Raw genomic sequence first — 18915 nt, forward strand, 5'->3', positions numbered from 1 at the left:
CCTCTGGGGCTGTTTAAGGCGCTGCTCTGTTGGGAAAGCTGTGATGGAGGTGGTGGAGCCATGGAGTTTATGATTTTTAATGATGGATGGAGGTTTCAGACAGCCCACAGAAGCTTTCACAGAGAAGTTCAAGCAAATGCAGCAGTTCTGGAAAGCTTCCCCTGTAACTCAGGACTTTCATGCACATGCCCTCATTTGTGCTTTGGTCTGTTGAATAACAGTTGAGTGGGGAAAAGGGAGAGATTCTAAACATAGCTGCAACAAACAGTTGTTTCCATCTTTTATTCATGCAACATTTTTCTTTTAGATACACTTGTGGGGTGGCTATAAGAATGGCAGTGTTTGTCTGACGGTTTGTAAATCCCCAAACTGAGGTATCTCAGCTGTTGACTGGGTCGACACAAAAGTTCATACATTCATGGTGCCCAGAGGAGGAATCCTGCTGCCTTTGTAACCCTAAAATATTAACTATGGTGTCTCGACAGGGTTGTTTTTTGGTTTGTTTGTTTTTTTATTGTTTGTTTTTTTATGGGAGAACATAGTTCTGACATTTCACTTTGGCCAAGGCAACATGTCTCAACACAAGCTTAAGTGGTGGACCTGAACTTCTGCCCCAGTACCTTTTTTTCCCCAGAGAACCAATTAGTAAGAGCTTTTTAATGTATCACCCAATTAATCCCTTAACTTGCTGTCTTCAGGAATGTTGACAGAAGATGTTGGTTGCCAGGCGCTGCCCTGTTGGCTATGGCTGCCTTTTGCAGCAGCTCTCTCTTCTTTGTCTGTTTCTTGTAATTTTTTTCATCTCTTTTTCGTAACTTTTGTATTTTGAGTGGATCATTACTTTGTACGGCTCATTTGTTGGTCATGGACACCAGACTTTTTGTGGGCCCAGTGATATTTTTACTACTCTTCTCCTCTGTTTGTCTGGACATCCTACATGTAACCATGGCTGCATTGTTTTCATGTGAACTCAGCTGTTAGCAGCCTGTAGCATGTCAATGCTAACTGGTGTGAGGCCTGATGTCTTCCTACAAGGTGAGGAGAAGGAGGTGAGGACGACGTGCTGGTTCTCAGGTGTGAGCTAAGAAGTGACGACATGGACCTGTCCTTCCATCCATCGTTATTGGTAACATAAGATCTATCTCTAATGAGATGGACGTGCTAGCCGTGCTAACCCAGCAACAGAGGGAACACCAGAGGGCAGAATAGCATCATGCTATTCATAGACATGGCTAACGGAGCCAACATCAGACACCAGCGCCACATTGGAAGAGCTTCACCTGCTGTGAGCAGACAGGATCCAGGAGACAGAGACTGAACAGACTGCTGAAGAAGCTCAGTCCTGGACCCTGTGGAGGTGGAGACTGGCTGGCTGGACAATGATGGACAAGCTGTCATCAACTATTTTCTTATGGACATTTTTGCACTTTCTATACACTTTCTTACTTTTGTTTTCTTGATTGCTGCTGTGACTTCAATTTCGTTGTACTTGTTGCAATGACAATAAAGTTCTATTCTATTCTGTTCTATTCTATTCTATTCTATTCTATTCTATTCTAGAAGCCTAGGTTAATTTTCTGTAAGTTTATTTTTCTTTCTTTTCTTTTTTTATTCACATAAAAGGTTTTGTATAAAACTACAAATGCCAACAGTTTCTGCTTAAATTGTCTTTGAGTCAGCACCAAGTTATTTATTTATTTATTTATTTATATTAGTGAGTTGAACACAGCAGATCTTAGGATCATAGTCAGGACCTGATACTTTGTGTTTCCTTACCAGAGTAGATTTTCACACCTTTGTGAAAGTATACTTTAAATGTCAGAACTCACCTTTGTGTGAGCTAAATTTGCAGCCCCAAGAAAGTCAGTGGCCAAAGCCTTCATATTAAACTGTAGGATGGCTTTTCCATTCAATCTGTTTTGTTGTTTTGCCCATTGTCAGTGTGAAGTGTTATTTTAAGTCAAAGCATAAATCTTTTAATTGTTTATGAAATGTAGTTTACAAAAAAAGAATAGAAAAATTCAAGCGCCAACTTTAAATTAATTATCTAAAATGTGAAAAAGTAATTCTAGTGCCTTTGTCATATATTACCATTTATTTGCATACCTTATTCTAACTAGAATGAGAAAGGAGTGTTTATATTCTCTCTCTCTTATTAGAAGCACTCAAATTCCCAGTAAGCATTTTTATACTTCTAATTAACTTTTTCTTTGATTTAATTTTCAGTTCTTGGCCATCTGTAGAAGCTAATACAACTCCTTTGCTGCCTTATAATATATGGTCCTCTGTTAAACACATTTCATTAATACCATATTGTTATTATCATTGTTATAATCACAATTAGACTTTTTTTTTTTTGCTGTCTCTCATGACCCCTGGTTTGTTTGTTTTTTTTCTAGCTGCTGGTCAGGATCCAGACCAGGGGTGTCAAAATTAGCCCTCCAGGGGATCTGATCAGGCCTGTGGAATAAATGCTAAAGTGAATGGGGAACCTGTATGCTTTGTGTTTGCAGCAAGTTCCAGTGCTCAAGGAAAATAATCTTCAGTGCCACCAAGAGACTCAGCATAGCAAAAAATACATCAACTCCCAAGGACAACTGAGAATAGAGGAGATATGTGAATTGCTGGTGAGTCTGAGGAAACAGCAGTCTGTTTTTATGCTGAGTTAAAAGGTCAGTGACGCAGTGGTGAAAATCAGCTACCCAATTGCTAATGTTAGCATCAAAGCCATACATTGAGGGGGAGTTTGTGAAAACATGCTGAAGGCTGCTGAAGTCGTATTTCCTGAGAAGTGAAAAACTTTTTCCAACATTAGCCTGAAGAGGAATGAAAGGATCTCAGAGCAATAGTTCAGTAACAAGTGTTTTATATTTTCAGGGCAGAGGATGAATTTACTTAGTTCTTATATGTTAAGAACAGTTACCACTTCGGTTTGTAAGGTGTGGGAGTCTATTTGTGTTCAGAGGAACAGAATAACTACACAGATGTGGAAAATAGAGTTAAAATAATTTGTAGACCTCGATAAGTTGATTTAATCTTTCAGTGCCGTGCTTTATTTTTCAGTTCCCAATACCAATGATTTAATGTTTTGTGCATTTGTACAATCACTGTGATCAGTTATAAAGCCCATGTGTTACTGATAAACTGAGACTACCTACTGTTGAAATTGTACTTGTACGTCTTGAGAAATCTTAGGCTATTCATCAAATGTTTTGTAAAATAATAGTTTTCTTTCTTTGTATTTCTTTGCACTAAACCAAAGGGAACACCTTGGATTTGTTGTTATTTATGGTAATTATGCTCTGATTTTACTGTTCCTGCCTACTTTAGATGAAACGAGGCTGTATGTAGCCCTTAAACTGAAATGAGTTTGACACCCCTGCTTTAAACAGTCACCCTGAAATGTGGAAATGACTACTGGCATGAAATCTGCTTCACAAATTTGTGTTTTTAGTGAGTTGTCTTTGTATTTGAAATTCTCTAATCTTCCTAATGCACAACAACAAACATACTGAGGAATGAAGACTCACTGAACCCTGACATTCTGGTTCTCATCAGGATGATAGTAATCACTTTGGTTTCACCTGTACCCCCCATCCAACACCATCATTCAAAATCTAAATCTGTCCAACACCTTTTTTTCCTTTTGAAGAAAACAGTACCTGCTAAGCTTATAATAATTTATATGAATCTTGGCAGCATTTTCTATAGCGTACATATGCATGTATACAAGTCAAGATGATGAACAATCAGGTGAACACAGTAAACGTTATGTCTACTACACGACAAAATGTTAGCATTGCAGCTAAGTGCTGTAAATAGAAATATTTGTCTGCTCATATTTTGTCTTGCTTTAACCATAAATTTATGGTTAGTGTATTTATATAAAGTGTATAAAACAAGTCAGACCAGTTTCAAATTTAATCTAATTTTTTGATGAATGAAAAATATATTCAAACACACCATTGGTGTTTTTAAAGGAGCAACATCAGGGTTGCTAATTTTTATGCTAACAACCCACTGCAGCAGTCTGTTAAAGGAACAGCTCACTGTGTGCAAACCAATGAGGCATGCTTGCTTGAGAGACACGGTGATGTGCATCAGAGCGCTGCGTGACAACCACTGATCTCTGGACAATGACAGATGTTGAACAACACTGTGGATACAGAATGACAGATCTGATTGTGAACTCTTATCAGGGTTAGTAACACACTGCATTATAACACTTTCCAGCATAATTCTTTGTGGATGTGGAGGAGCTTTTGGACCAGGTCAGAGGTAGCTCAAAAGTAAATGAAAATGCCAAGAGAAATTAGGTTGTAGAGTTTCTCTGTCTAAAACAATACTTCAACAGAAAATGTGTGGGTTTTTAAGTTAATCCTGCTCTGGGGAGCCGTGGGGACAAAACATTATGTCAGAAGAAAATTACCAAAAGAAGAAAAAAAACCTGCACCTATTTGCTGACTTACTTCTTAGGTTGACATTTCAGAGAGAGTTTCAAATGTAGGCTCATCTTTATTGGAAATCTAACACTAAATTCCAACACAGAAATAATCTGCATTGTTCCTGATGGTCTTTCTTTTTTTTTACACAAATGATCATTAAGGTGTCAGTATAAGAATGACTGTGTTTCAAAAGCAGCTGAAACTCTTCACTGCCTCTGAGAAAAAAAAACAGGATTTTTTCCCTTTTAGATGAAGTTGTTTGTGTTTCCTGGTTGTAAAAAGGTCACTCTATGAATCCAGTGAAAACATTTTCTCTCCTGTCTGTGGGAATCTCAGTTGCATAATTTCTTTTGGCAGAAATCTCACAAGCCTATCCTCCCCAGAACTATATTAAATCTTAGGGCATTACCAGGAGTGATATTTTATACACCTATATCACCTTCAGTACTGTCGAAAACTAACCATCAATCATCCAAATTACAATATATTAAACCCTCTGACAAATTGAGGAAAAGATTAGAATGAGCAGTTCAGCTGTCTTGCACAACATATGAGGAGATTTATGACTATTATCATCATCTCTTCAGACCTTTTCATCACCTCAGGTGCTTACCTTCTCAAGCCCAGACTAATACAGCTCTAGACGGTGATATAAAACGATTACGGCTGATATGGACATTTACGGTGCCCACACTCATACACAGAAGAGACACAGATACCTGAAGGTCAAGTAGAAAGGGAGGGGGGGCAGTCAATTTCAAAGGACCTTTTGTCAAGTCCTTATTGAAATTCATCAATAAAACGGGCCGCCCTAAGCCTTTTCAGAAATAAAATTGTCATGCTAATTCATTTTGATTGCCACATTGGAATGGCTAAACAAAATGAATGGCGGGGGCCAGATGCGCCCACCGGAGCGTAACTCTGGATATTTCATACTGAATTACCCCTGATCGACTTGCCCACTAGATCCCGGTGCAAATTCCGATCAAATGCCCATAAGTGTGGAATTCCAATCACCGCTTTGCTAACTCATTGATTTGCATGCCAACGATGCACACATTATAAACCCAGATGAAGGGCTGCGCTGCTGACTGGAAACCTTTTTTTTTTTTAAATTAAAGCACGAGAGGATTTAAATTTTCATACTGAGCATGTATCCCCTGATAGAAAATGAAAATAATAGTCAGCCATTTGTGAACCAGGCGATAAATATTCCTCCTTATCTTTTTGAAGAGACTTGCAAACACTTGCAGGGAGTAAATGTGTCATTATGTTTTTATTAGGGTTGACATTTGTGCTCAAACATCATTTTGCATATCAACACACCAAAGTTTCTTAATTGCTTGTTTCAGTAAAACTGCAAGCTACCAGAGTTCATAGCAGAGAACAGAGAATATATGAGGCTCCTGTCGATGAAACAGCACGGCAGACAGTACAGAGGAAGAGTGGGTGAATAACGAGCCCTGTGTGTTGCATGAGAGACAGGACTCTTGTGGACGAAGAGGGAGGATACTTTCCAATGAGCCATCTGGACATGTCCCCCCCTGGGGACACAGAGCAAAACATGCTTGATCTGTCTGCTTCTCTGCCTCCTCTGCCCTCGCTAGCTCTCCTCACTCTATCTATCTATCTATCTATCTATCTATCTATCTATCTATCTATCTATCTATCTATCTATCTATCTATCTATCTATCTATCTATCTATCTATCGTAAGCTAAGATGAGTCATTGCCTGACTCTTTTGGCTTTGAACTCTCTAAACAACAATTAGTGATAATTAAAAACACAATTTTCACTCTCACCTGGAAAGCTGAAAATGAGGTGAGATATTTATGCTGATGCTAAACTGAAAGAAAAGCAAAGAACTATGGAGACACAGTTGTATGTAGCAAAGCATTATGTGGTAACAGGATACTTTATTAATCAATTTAATCCCCTTTTTTTATTTATATTCTTTACAGTTTTCTCTGTTGCTTTGGTTCATTTCTCAGATCAGAATTTAAATTCTCAAAACCATTTGTTCAATCCTCACATAATTGTGTCACTTGTGCTCATCAAAAAAGCAGTTTCAGTTCTTGGGACATCCATGATGATTATGAAAAATTCTTTGCTGTTTCCTACATTATCAGCTGCTTATGTCATGTTGTTGAAAAAAAGGATTATCACGGGTCTCTGTTGAATTGTCTCAGCCACCACAATATTTAGTCACAAGTTCATGGCAAAAGTCTTTACATGCAAAAAAATGGAACAAGTTATCATAATATGTCAAGCATCTTTCCACACAATTCTATCAGATGTTTTTTCTAAATCTGTCTGGATTGGTAAATTTTCCCCCTGGTGGTTAGTCTTGACTTTAACACAACTCTAACATGTAGAAATGTGTGACGCATCAGATCAACCAATGATCAACCAGTTTTCTGAAATAGCTCAAAGGTTCATCTCGTGAACCATCAAATTGCAAGTATGTCTGTGTACCTCTCTCTGTACAGACAGTGGCAACAAATTTCCTGTAAAAAGACAATACAGGCCAGACGTGCTGATCGATCGCTGCCGATTTTCTTAATTTTGGGGGATCTATGATTAGGGATCAGAGATCAGGGATCAGTGATTGACCCATCCTTACACATCAAACTGTACTTGTACTGTACCAGGAAGATCTGACAGCCAGCCATTGCTGCTTTTTGCTCTGAGACCAAAAACTCAAGACACTATTTTGATTGTTTAAGTTAAAACATAAAGATTTTATTGGTATGGTATCGGCCCAAATCGGTATTCGCAGGTCAGGCTTTTTTAAGAGTGTTGATTGGCCAGAAAATTGTGATTGGTGCACTCCGACTAAAGACCATTTACACTGATGGACCATGTTCTCAATCATAAGCTTACAATGGCCCAGGTTGGTTGAAGAGTGCAGCCATAAGTTGGGAGAACAACTCTATCATTCAGCCTTTTTTGACAGAGACGATTTTTGTTGTAATGCGGATGAAAATTTGTGGCCCAGCGTACAGGAACATAAGGAGGTGTAGGAAGACTGCACTGACCTTTAATTCCCACAACACTACATGAACAGTTTTCCCTAAGGAGACTGATCTATGTTCACATTTCTCCTTTGTGCGATGCAGCGCCTTGTCTTCTCTGTATCACAATGATGGGGTCAGTCACCAAATTTTGTCCAGTCTCTTGTTATCAATCTCTCTCTCACATACACTAAGATGAAACTTATAATTTACAATAACTGTCATCAAAACTTAAGCCATAGTTTACATGAAAACGTCCTTCCAGAGTACAGTGTTATACTGACAACGTGACTCAGCACTTTGACCGTCCTATCCATACACACTGACACGATGACTCATCATTCTGATGCACGGACACATTCACTGACACAGAAAACTAACAATTTTGAGAAAGAGACTGGCTTTTGCAGGTAATCCGTGGTGTTTTTCTATTTGTTCAAAGTGTTTTGAGAAATGCGCCTACTGTTTTGCAAATGAAGAGGATGATTCCAGAAATGTACCAAAGCAACTGAGAAAAACTGCAATTTTAAAAATTTCCACCCTTAGTCAAACCAACACTTTTAGAGATTGGAAAATTTAAAAGAATGAACGAATGAATGAATAAATAAATAAATAAATAAATAAATAAATAAATAAATAAATAAATAAAGTGACCATTGTTGCCTGTAGGATTAGGCTCAGGTGTGTATTATTAACTAATTTTAGAGACAGATGCTATTTTTAAAGGCTTGTCTCTACGTTTTTGATACTCCTCTTGTAATGGGTTGTAAATAGATTGAAATTAAAAGTTATTCCTTTCTTAAGTTTATCCTATTCATCTAATATCCTTAACCAAAAGTTGATAAATTTGCGTGTATTGTAACTGTTATTATTATTATAACTAACACAGAAAAGTACATATTTCTTATTTTCATTTCTTATTTTTCCCTCAGTTACATCAAAAAGCTTCTCAAATCCCCACAATGAAAGCAAGTCCCACAAAAACGTAACCCCCGTACTTTCTCCTGAATAGAGTTTCTGACTCAATGGTTGCTTATGCTCCATTATTTTCACCATTAAGTCAGTTACTGTGTCAGTCTGCTTTTTGATGCTGAGCGTGCTGCATTCAGTGGGTGTTGGGAACAGAGTGCTGTGACTATTCACTGTTACAAAGAACAACACACGTTGACTCTTCTTAAATAGCTGAGAGTACAATCATTCTTGGTACATCACTGAGTTTACACAGAATAAAAACTCTTGGTTTCTGTCATTTCATACTTCGTTTTTTTAGATTTCAGTTTTCTCTCTCTTTTTTTTTAAACCATGATCAGTTTGCCTGCATACAAAAAGAAAGGACACATGTTGTCATCTTTAGACCAAAAACAGAGCAGATAAATCAGAAGAAACAGTCAGACATCTTATAATACGAATAAAATGAGAAAAATGTGTGCTTTTATGTGCATTTAACACAGAACATTTAAAACGAATGTGCTGCATGTATGTGAAGCAGTGGCTCTCAAACCTAGGCTGTTCAATGACAGGCATTGCTGTCTATAAAACAATGTAGATGAGACAATCGTCATAAGCATATCACCTGAGTTTCCCTCATTTGGAACAAGACATTACAACCACCATCCTGATCTTACATGAAAACACTCCCTCTTCAAGTTTTGCGAGTTTTGGGATTGTCAACATCCTTGCAGAATGTGTAGCCGATATTAAATCATTGGTTTAAGGGTTTGAGGAGCTTGAGGCTCACAGTTAAGATAGAGCAGACATTTCTTGAACCATCCCCATAGCTTGCATTGCTTCAGAAAGAATAAATTTCAGTATGTAGAGTCTCATTTTTTACCTAAATTTGTTCAACTCTGCAAAAATTTGCATCTGTTCACTTCCACTTGCAAGGATCCAATTTCCTTAAACAAACTGCAGCATGATTAAATGTTTCATTTTCAAACAGCGGTATCGAGAGAAACCAGAAGTTAGTTAGAATAAAAAAGTAAAGTCAGACATCAGAGGGGGAGAGCAGAACATGGAGGGGAGACCAGGACATGCTACAGCAGCTTCTCTGGTGTTTCTTCACCCCTGACAGCCCTGTTAGCATAGCCAGAGGGAAGGCCCGCACCCAGGGTTAGAAGAAAACCTGCAACAACAACAAAAAACATGAGCACAACCTGAAAAGAGGATTAATTCAGAGCTGATATGAGCAGAACTCCTGGCTGAATTATTCTGTCACTAAAGATGCAACTTTCTCCAGGAACTTTCCACAGTCTCTGTTCCGCTTGTTTGTTGAGATGAGAGATGTGTAGCTTCTCTGTTGCTCTGCCTATATAATTTTTCTGTCAGCTCTCAGAGTTTTCCAAAATTGATTGTTGTCTATTCCTGCATCTGTCTGCTTTCTGTCAGCACTTCTGTGCACCTGTGTTGTGAGCTGCATACTAATTCTATTTTACTCCAAAATGAAATTGTTTTGTCATTGTGAAGTGCTTTAAAATCTCATTTAACAAAATGCTAATGACATCTAAATTTGACTCTCGGTGAAAGATCTCTCCTTCTGTCTGAGACATCGTGTCACTTTCAGATAAGATGCCAAGTAATGAGCGTATTTATTCAGGCTTAACATGCATTGCATTCTTCAGGATCGGGTTATGAGATAAATAAAACATCCACATAATCAAGATTAACAATGTGGTTGTATGTTTTGTGCCATCGGGACGCAGAAAACATCTCTCCATATGAGTCTCGCACAAGGACATAAATGATACAGGGACACTTTAGCTGCAATATGAATGCAGCCTTGGACTCAATGCTCTTATCCATCACTTTACAAGTCATTTCTCTATCACACTCTCTTTGTCTCCCCCTCTCACCCTTTCCCAGTCACCCTCTGGTGTGTCTGTCTCTCCCTCTGTCGTTCAGTCAGAGGGATTGGAGGCCCTCGGGGTATTGATTGGGCTCGGCTTAATGCTGTCAGACTGATGGGAGACATGTGATTCACAGACGAGATCTTGGCCCTGGTACACTCAGCCTCCAACCACTCACACTCCCAAACACACACACACTCACTAGCATACAGGCGCTTACGCAGTACGTGGGCAGCAAGCATACACACACACACACACACACACACACACACACACATACACACACACACACACACACAAACAAGCCCACGTTTGATCATGCACTGATGCACAAAGGCAAATGCACACACACACACACACTTAAACGTCTATCACACACATGCACGAGTCTGCACAGCCTCACACACTCATGCACACACATGCACACACCCTTGGGAGTCCCTCCTGACACCCTCAATCTGTCACAGCTAAAACCCAAAGGACCTCGTCTTGGAGTCAGGAGGGCCGGGACAGTACACTGAGCTCAGCAGACTTTGAGCTAATCAAGACTGGCAATGACAGACTGCCTGCAATGACAGACACTTTTTTTTTCCACGTTTACATATTTCACAGTCGAGGATATCTGGTTACTTTGGTTGCAGGCGTGGAAAGGGGAGTTTGTACTGGTGGGGGAGTATGGATCGAGCTTAATCACCCGTACTGGGACTGAGGCGCTGGACTGAATGAATAGACAGCTCCAGGTTATTCAGATACATTTATTGACAATAATTACATGAACAATAGTGATCTTTACTATAATTAATTGCATTCTTGCCGGGTCAAAGAAAATGCTGGAAAAGATATAATGATAATAACAGCAGGGCAGTGCCGCGAGCTCCACGTGGTTATTGAGTGTGGTAAAAATAAAGGTAAGTAATGGGCTCTAATCACGGCTAATCATGGTGAAAGACAGCAGAATGAGCACCAATCACGATTATTCAGAAAACCATTCATTCACATGATAGTACATTTATTTCATTATGGAAACAATATGACAGTAATGACACTTCAGTAACAATATGATCTGAGTACCAGAATCAAGCTTGTTCATTCTCACTGAGGGGATAAATGTAAGAGTAAACAGGTCGCAGAGTTTAATCTGAAAAAATATAAACAAAAATTAAATGTCCTGTGATGGTTATTTGTATTTGTGGTGTTTCTCTGGGATAAAGACTCTGTTTCCCATGAGCACCATCACCCACTGTCATGAAGACATAACGCTTACCAAGGCGTATGTTTGATTTTGTTCAATACAACTTTTTACTGGCTGCAAAGCTACGAGATAATGTATTTATTTGTTGTTACGTAGCACTGCTGGCTGAAATGTGACACCAATCAAACTTTGTAAACTCGGTTTGTAGCAAAGGTTGCTGCAGTCATTCCCAAAGTCTGGGTCCTGACCCACAGGTGGGTCGCTGGAGATTTTTTATGGGTCGCCAAATTAGTTTCCAGAATGTTTACATAAAATTCACCCATTGATACCAGAAGAAGTCTCCTCCTGCTGATTTGTTCACTGATGATTGGCTCCTCATACTGTTATATCTGGTTATGTTTTCATCATAAAGGGGCATTGCCACAATGTTTACTGTAACTGGAAAAATGTACCTGCTTTTAAACAGTCTGAAGTCATGAGCTCAAACAGCCAAAGCCAAGCCACCGTGTCTTTCCTACTGTTTTACAGCGCTCAGAGGAAAACGCTGTCACTGTGTCACTATCACACAAAGAGCTGACCCGTTGATACTTAGATTGTTAGTTTGTGACTTTTGCTCTTTGGCTGGAAAGATTTGAAATCAGATACAAAACTTGTTTGTCTTTGAAAGTCCAAAGTCACTGTTGGATCTTCGACGCGCACCAGCTGCAAAAACTGAGCTTGTTACAGTTGTGCAGTGACGTGACGCTGAAAAAGAGACATAAACAGATCTTTTACTTCATTCTGAATGAGCATCTGAATATCTTGTCCTGAGTCTGGTATTTTGCTTCTTATCTCTTTTCCAACCAAATTAAATGGAATAGAATAGAATAAAACAGAAAAGAAAAGATTGTTTTTTCTTGTCTGTCAGGACTGTCAGAAACTTGACTTTGACAGGCTCGCTAAAACAAAAACGAATTCTCACAAAAATTAAGACAAAATACAGAAACAGAGTGGACGCTGTGCTCAATACTTGTGCTGTTCTCTCATCTTGTACACATGACTGGGACCAATTCTGAAAAGCAAGCAGGCTAACCTGTCACAGTAAAAATGTTAAGTATTTTCAGAGTGTAAGCCTAACAAAGTGTGATGCATTTGTCAAATTTGCCTCTTGGGCCTGTTAGCTGGTACAAAAGATGCAAGATGATGCAGAAACACCATTAAAGAACTTTTTTTTATCTTTGTACATTTATCCTGTCAACTGATTTACAGATTAGACATATTATGAATTGGGTCGCCGTGGCTTGTTCCTCCAAAAAAGTGAGTCACCTAAAACAATGTTTGAGAAACACTGGTTTAGTGTACAGAAGTGAGTAGATTTTCTGTTCAGTGTTAGTCACAGCTCAAAAACGTGTTGTGTAGTGTGTAATGAAATCCTGGTTATGTGCTACCAGTGCTCAGAGCAAGCAGAGCTAACGTAACCTCACTGTTCATTTTATTGTTAGACTCTCAAGTTTAAACAGACCACTGCAGAATAACTGCTGACTGTGGGTTGGAATGAACATTAGCACAAACAGTTTAGCACCTGTGTTAGCCTTTTGACCTGGGCTGTATCACTCTCTTGTTTTCTGTCATCTGCTCTTCTGTCCTTTTTCTTTTTGCTAGTCCAGCACCAGTTTCCACTATTACTACAAAATCCAAGAAATTATTTTCTTCCAGCAAAAAGGACAAATATTACTTCTCACAGCTTAACTTTTCCTTCTCTTATAGCGACTATCGGTCTACAAGCCATTTAAGGATTGGTTGGGCTGGAGAAATAGCGTTTAGAAAAAAAGTGATATTGGCACAGATAATCTGATTTTGGACTTTGGGTTACAAAAAGCAAAAAGTGAGACCATATAAAGATCAACAATAATGTCTTCACGGAAACTTGAAAAAGGTTCCTTTTTATGCCAATCTGTCAAACCTCAGATTTCAGTTGCTTCAAGTACAAAGTTATATTCTTATTAACCATCTGAAGCGTGGTATTTTTTCTCACTATGTGTGGTGTATCATTGAAACACAATCTCAGAAATGTGTCATGAATCAAACAGAAACAAAAATAAATCACTTTAAGTATAAGTTGCATAAAAAAAGGAGCAGTCATAGAAATAGGGCTGCAATTCAAACATATTCATTAGCAGAGCAGTTTGTGCTCATGCTTTTGAAAGGAACAGGGAAGAAATGGGAATAATTATTTTTCTAAATCTTTTTTTCTGAAATGGGAATATTTATCAATATCTTGGTTAGATTTTACTTTCCCAACCCCTCAAAGTGGTGAAGCATCAGTGGCCTACGAGTGCAAGAAGATGCCATGATGCGTGACAAGTATGTCAAAGTTATACCATCACAAAAACACTTATCCACTGGATTTCTTTTGGTTACCACAACCACCACATTCTTATCCCTCATCTTCCATCCATTGCACACTGTGTAGTCACTCACTGAAAATAAAAAAGCATGTTAGTTTGTTCAGTGCTACTCCACAAACAAGGCAGTGCAAATGGCCTCTGTGAAGAGAACCTGCTCCTTATGAATAAACTCATTTTTTATAGAGTCTGTTCAGTTTTATGCGACTAATCACTGCACACTGTGCCTTTAAACTGAACAATCCCATGAGCTCTGACTGGAATTTTACAATAACATTTAGTTGTCATCCAGGACTTCATTTCAAATGGCTAAACAATGGTTTTTGCCATCAAGGTGACAGAACACTTTATTTTATTTTGAAGTTTTGATAAATTGTTTATTTTAGGGTTGGAAGGGGGACAGAAATAATAACTGTGTTGATATTTCTTCCGAAAAGTTTGTCCAGTTGTTCCTGAAATGTTGTCAGCGCAGAGATGTAATTTCACACAAACACAAAACCGAGGGTCATTTGGGCTGTTTGATGTTTACAAGACGGTTCAGAGAAAAGGGAGCAGTAATGAACACTGTGAAAGTCAGTGAAGTGAAAAGAAAAGTGTGTATGTGCATGTTCAGCTCACTTTCTGAATAATTCCAGACTCTGAGGAGCAGACTGAGACGGACACCGACAGCCAACATGCAGCAGTGAAATGTCTCTTTTCTGTGGATTGATTTAATAAGCCTGTAGAATTACATTGTCCTGATGTTGAAAATAGTTCAACGTTGCCATGAGGTTTTGACCAATCAGAATGAAGTATATAACATGACAGGTAATGAGCAGGAGCGATGGATATTATAGATGAATAGCAGTCTGTGTTGTTTGATGTTTTTAACCAAGCTGCAGTGTTTTGAATTTAGTCTAAATAATCTGCACCTTTTTTGCAATGCAAGAGTGTTTTAATATGCACCGCCGCGTGCTTTATTAATGTGGTTTTAATAGTTCTGGGCCGACAATGGAGTTCCATGAAACAGAAAAATTATCCAGATCATGCCTCTGCAGCACAAACATCTATTATTAGGATGCATTCATCGTTCCTGTTTTTCTCTTCATTGGTTTTGTTGACACAATAAAAACATACTGTATACTACCACCTTGCACCTCTCTGTAAAATATACAATCACATAATCAATTCATAGCAGCTTGAGTGCTGTTCATCTCTCTTTGTGTGACGCACCTTTTGTGTTTCATTTCATAAAGAGGAGTGCATTAGACTGAAGGCTGTCCTCAAGTAGAGTGTGCCGTGTTTCTGTTGGAGGCTCATCAGGCTGTGCTCTTGACTCCAAGCCTGTTATGTCTCTCAGTTGTCGCTCTAATAAAATGAACATTTGTCCTTTCCCTTACACGAGTACCCAGCGTCCTCGGTGACATCTGTATGTTCTCTTTGTGTGACAACCACAAACGAGGAGCTGCTGTTGAGGCCAAAGGCAATAATCGTTCAAATAAGCAGTCGTGTCCTCAGCAGTAGGCCTGTTAATTGTCTGCGTGCAGGGCTGGGGATCAGTGAAACAGATGTGGCAGGATGCAATCATGTGATGAATTGACCCCGGTGTTAAATGGTGCCATTCAACCTTTTAAAATTCAATAAACAAGTCAGTAGGCCTGCATGGAGATCCATACCCTCATCACAGAGAATTTCCTGCTGCATAAATAGGTCAGTGGCGAGATGTGGCCTCGAACTTAGCTTTCTCAGGACGGTCTGAGAGGCATCCTGACACCTCAGGGAACGACTCACTTAAGCTTTCCACAGCCCCAGTAATACGAGTTCAAATTCTCTGCAATCTGAATTATTTAAAAAGTATTCAAAAATACATTAATTTGAATAAATAATTGGTGATACGTGTCTTTTGAACTGTAAGATGGTGTGCCAAAGCTTTTTTCTTTTATTTTCAGTTGAATGATTCGGTAACACTTTACTTTAGAGGTCGGCAAATTTCATCACCCTTTGGTAATAATTAGATAAAGTTTTTTCTTATTTCTTTAAAATTAGCACATAACTTCTTTAAGATAATGTCCAAATTTATAGCCGCAAGTCACATTTGGTAGGTTACTGTTTTTTCCAGTTTCTTCGAAATTTATTCTAAATTGCAAGGTAAGAAGGTGACGATTAGCAAATAATTTATTTGAAATTAAATCACAACCCAGCACAAAATGTTTTTTTAGAAGTATCACAACGTTTCTGCTTTTTCCAGAGAAGCAGGTGATAAATAGCTGCTTAGTTCATGAAAACAGAAGTTAGCTTCATTGTTTCCTCTGATAATTACCTTTCAAATGTTCAGTGAATAATTCAATTTCCCAATAAACAGTTGATAATTAGCTATTTGTTATTTAATTTCACCAAGTTCTTTTGTACCCAGTTTGTTTGAGAAATGTAAAATGTAAAATGATAAACCTTTTTGATTAGGTCTATAATGTTTTACATGATACAACTGAAGGCTTCAGATGTGATATTCACCAAGAGTGGGGTTGTAAATTGGCCTTACCTGATTGTGATAGACACTGTGAGTACAGGCGCACTGCAAAACAGAATCTTAGAAGTTAAGTGCTAATTTTCACCAAATTCTCAGGAAATTTCAGGGGTAATTTCAAAGAAATAAGAAAAAAACGTTGTCCAATTATTACGTAAGTGCAATGAAATTTGCAGACCTCTAAAGTAAATGTTACCAATGATTTCTGTCTTGCTCACTTGTTTTATAAAATAATTGTATGAAGTAGTTTTCTTCACTTTAAACTACAAACACAAGAAAATGAACCACAGTTGTTTGGAGTTGGTCCTCCTTTTTTAAAGTTTACTTTGCAATCAATGCTTTTGCTGTTCATGCTGGGAACTCTGCCAGTGTATTGGATTTTCCTCATCACATGAATACAATGTGTGAAAGACCTGTGATTGGCCAAAAGTGTCTCTGTCTAGAATCTCAAATCCTGAAGACAGTGAAAGAGAGGTGCAGGAGTCTGACGCTCTCTCAGACTTCTTCTTTTTGTATTTTCTCAGAAGTTACTCTGGAAGTTTTGCAGAATGAGACAAAAAGTGAAATCCAATCCCACCTTTAGATACAAGAAAATAACTTTCAGCCTGCTTCAACCACAGTTAAAATACTCAGTCATAACACAAGTCACAGCTCTAACAAAGGAAAGGGCTGATCAAACCTAAGGATTCAGATTTCCTGTCCACCCCTGGAGAAAAACGTTGGTGCATTGAGTGAAACGCTAACATCGTGCTTTGAAAGCTCAGTGCAACCATGCAGACTAAAACAGGTGTTCAGAGTATTGACCAGCATCCCAAAAACTGTTATACGGTTTTAAAGTTAAGGTAGAGCTAAAAGCTAATAAGCCAGACAGATGTTAGTGTTTGTCATGGATCTCTGGGTTTTTTTAACATTTACTCCTATTTTGTTCTGGTTTTCACCACAAATGAAAATGTAATATTGTTTTCGTTTTGAGCATTTACAGAAACATTTATCTTACTCTGTCCCATTTACAATTACCTGTGCTGAAATAAGAAAAAATGTGGCATGCATCTGAATGAAACATTGATTTGTCTCTATGTGTATCAATCAATCAATGTGTCGTTGTCAAGGCCATGGCTGGCGATGAATCATGGCCTGTCAGTATGCTAATGGTTAGCTGTCAGCATGAAGAGAAATTCAGCCTTTTCTAAAGAGGTCGAGAGGACTTACTTCGTTCTTTGTAAAGTGCACAGGGTTGAAAATGCTGCATTCATAGAGTGTTGACGTGTGTGCTCAGTGGGACTGCTGAGGGCTGAAATAGTTTTCACACGTCCTGGTGAAAACGCCTGTGGTGCATGAGCAAGCTTTTAAATGTGTGCATGCATCAATGACAGGTGCTAAAGTGTGGTCACAAACCTGGATGAATGAGGTGTTGATCTAATAGTGGCTAAATTTTAAAACTGAAGTGAAAGAGATTTTGTCTAATCTGAAACTGCTCATCATGCTAGCTTGACGCTATCCCTGTTAAAGTGGTGGACTACCTCTTCTGAATGATTATTATCTAGCATATAAACTATTGTAGCTGAAGTCTTCACAAACAACATGAAAAACAGTAACTTTTCCCATGCCTTCCATATTTCACCTGACTTTGTCCAGCCAGTGTAAAAAAAAATGATGACTCCATTGGTTAAATTTGGCTCCGGCCCGTCTCTCCTTGACTCACTAAATGAGCCGAGTGAAGGATGTTGTGCTCTTCTGCATAAACGCTCGCAGCAAAATAGAGTTTATTAAGACCCATAAAAAACAACATTAAAATTCACAACCAAGGGAGCGTCGCCTGACCCCTGGAGAATGATAAATTAGCTTGTGTTGCTCTAGCAAAACGACCATTTTATACCTTCATCTTCCCCCCCGGAGCTGACTCCCCTTCAGTGTGGAAGTACCACAAAGGGCCCTGGACTGGGAGGCTTTGGCAGGGTGGAGAGATTTTCTGGATGATGCTGATATCGTTCTGCCAGCTTCACTCCTCATAGGAATGCACCGAGTGGTGTGAATGACATTTAATTTAGCAGCATGTCTGCCTTTCTCGATCATCGGTGTCAAGCAGATATGGGATGATTCGACGTTCTACATATGCTACCTTCAGCTAAGCAGGTCTGAATCTGACATTTAAGTGTCTGTTGTGATAATAGAGAGGAAGGGCCGCGGAAAATAAGGCAGACGTGTCTCGCAGAATCTCTCAGCTGCTTAGGGATCAGTCAATTGATACCTTTCATTGTATTCTTCTATTCACTTACCAACTGTCTTCTGCAGCCAGTGCTGCTCTGCTTTTCTGGGACGGGTTGTAATTGTTGAGTGCTGCCGCCTCCTCATAGTTAGTTTGAAGGATGGTTCAACAGATTTCATGAGACAGCAGCACTTTCACTTCCCACAAGCTGAACATGCAGCTGTCTGGGCAGCATTTTAAGAGAGGAGAAAGAGAGAAATTGCCGTGTTGTTAACTTTTTAAAAAGGAACTATTGGTGCTCTACAGTCAAAGTCATGTACTCTCCAC

The sequence above is a fragment of the Halichoeres trimaculatus genome, unplaced genomic scaffold, assembly GCF_033239565.1.
Source record: "Halichoeres trimaculatus isolate MK-OKI-2021-1 unplaced genomic scaffold, fHalTri1.1 fHalTri1_scaffold_11, whole genome shotgun sequence".
Classification (NCBI taxonomy): domain Eukaryota; kingdom Metazoa; phylum Chordata; class Actinopteri; order Labriformes; family Labridae; genus Halichoeres; species Halichoeres trimaculatus.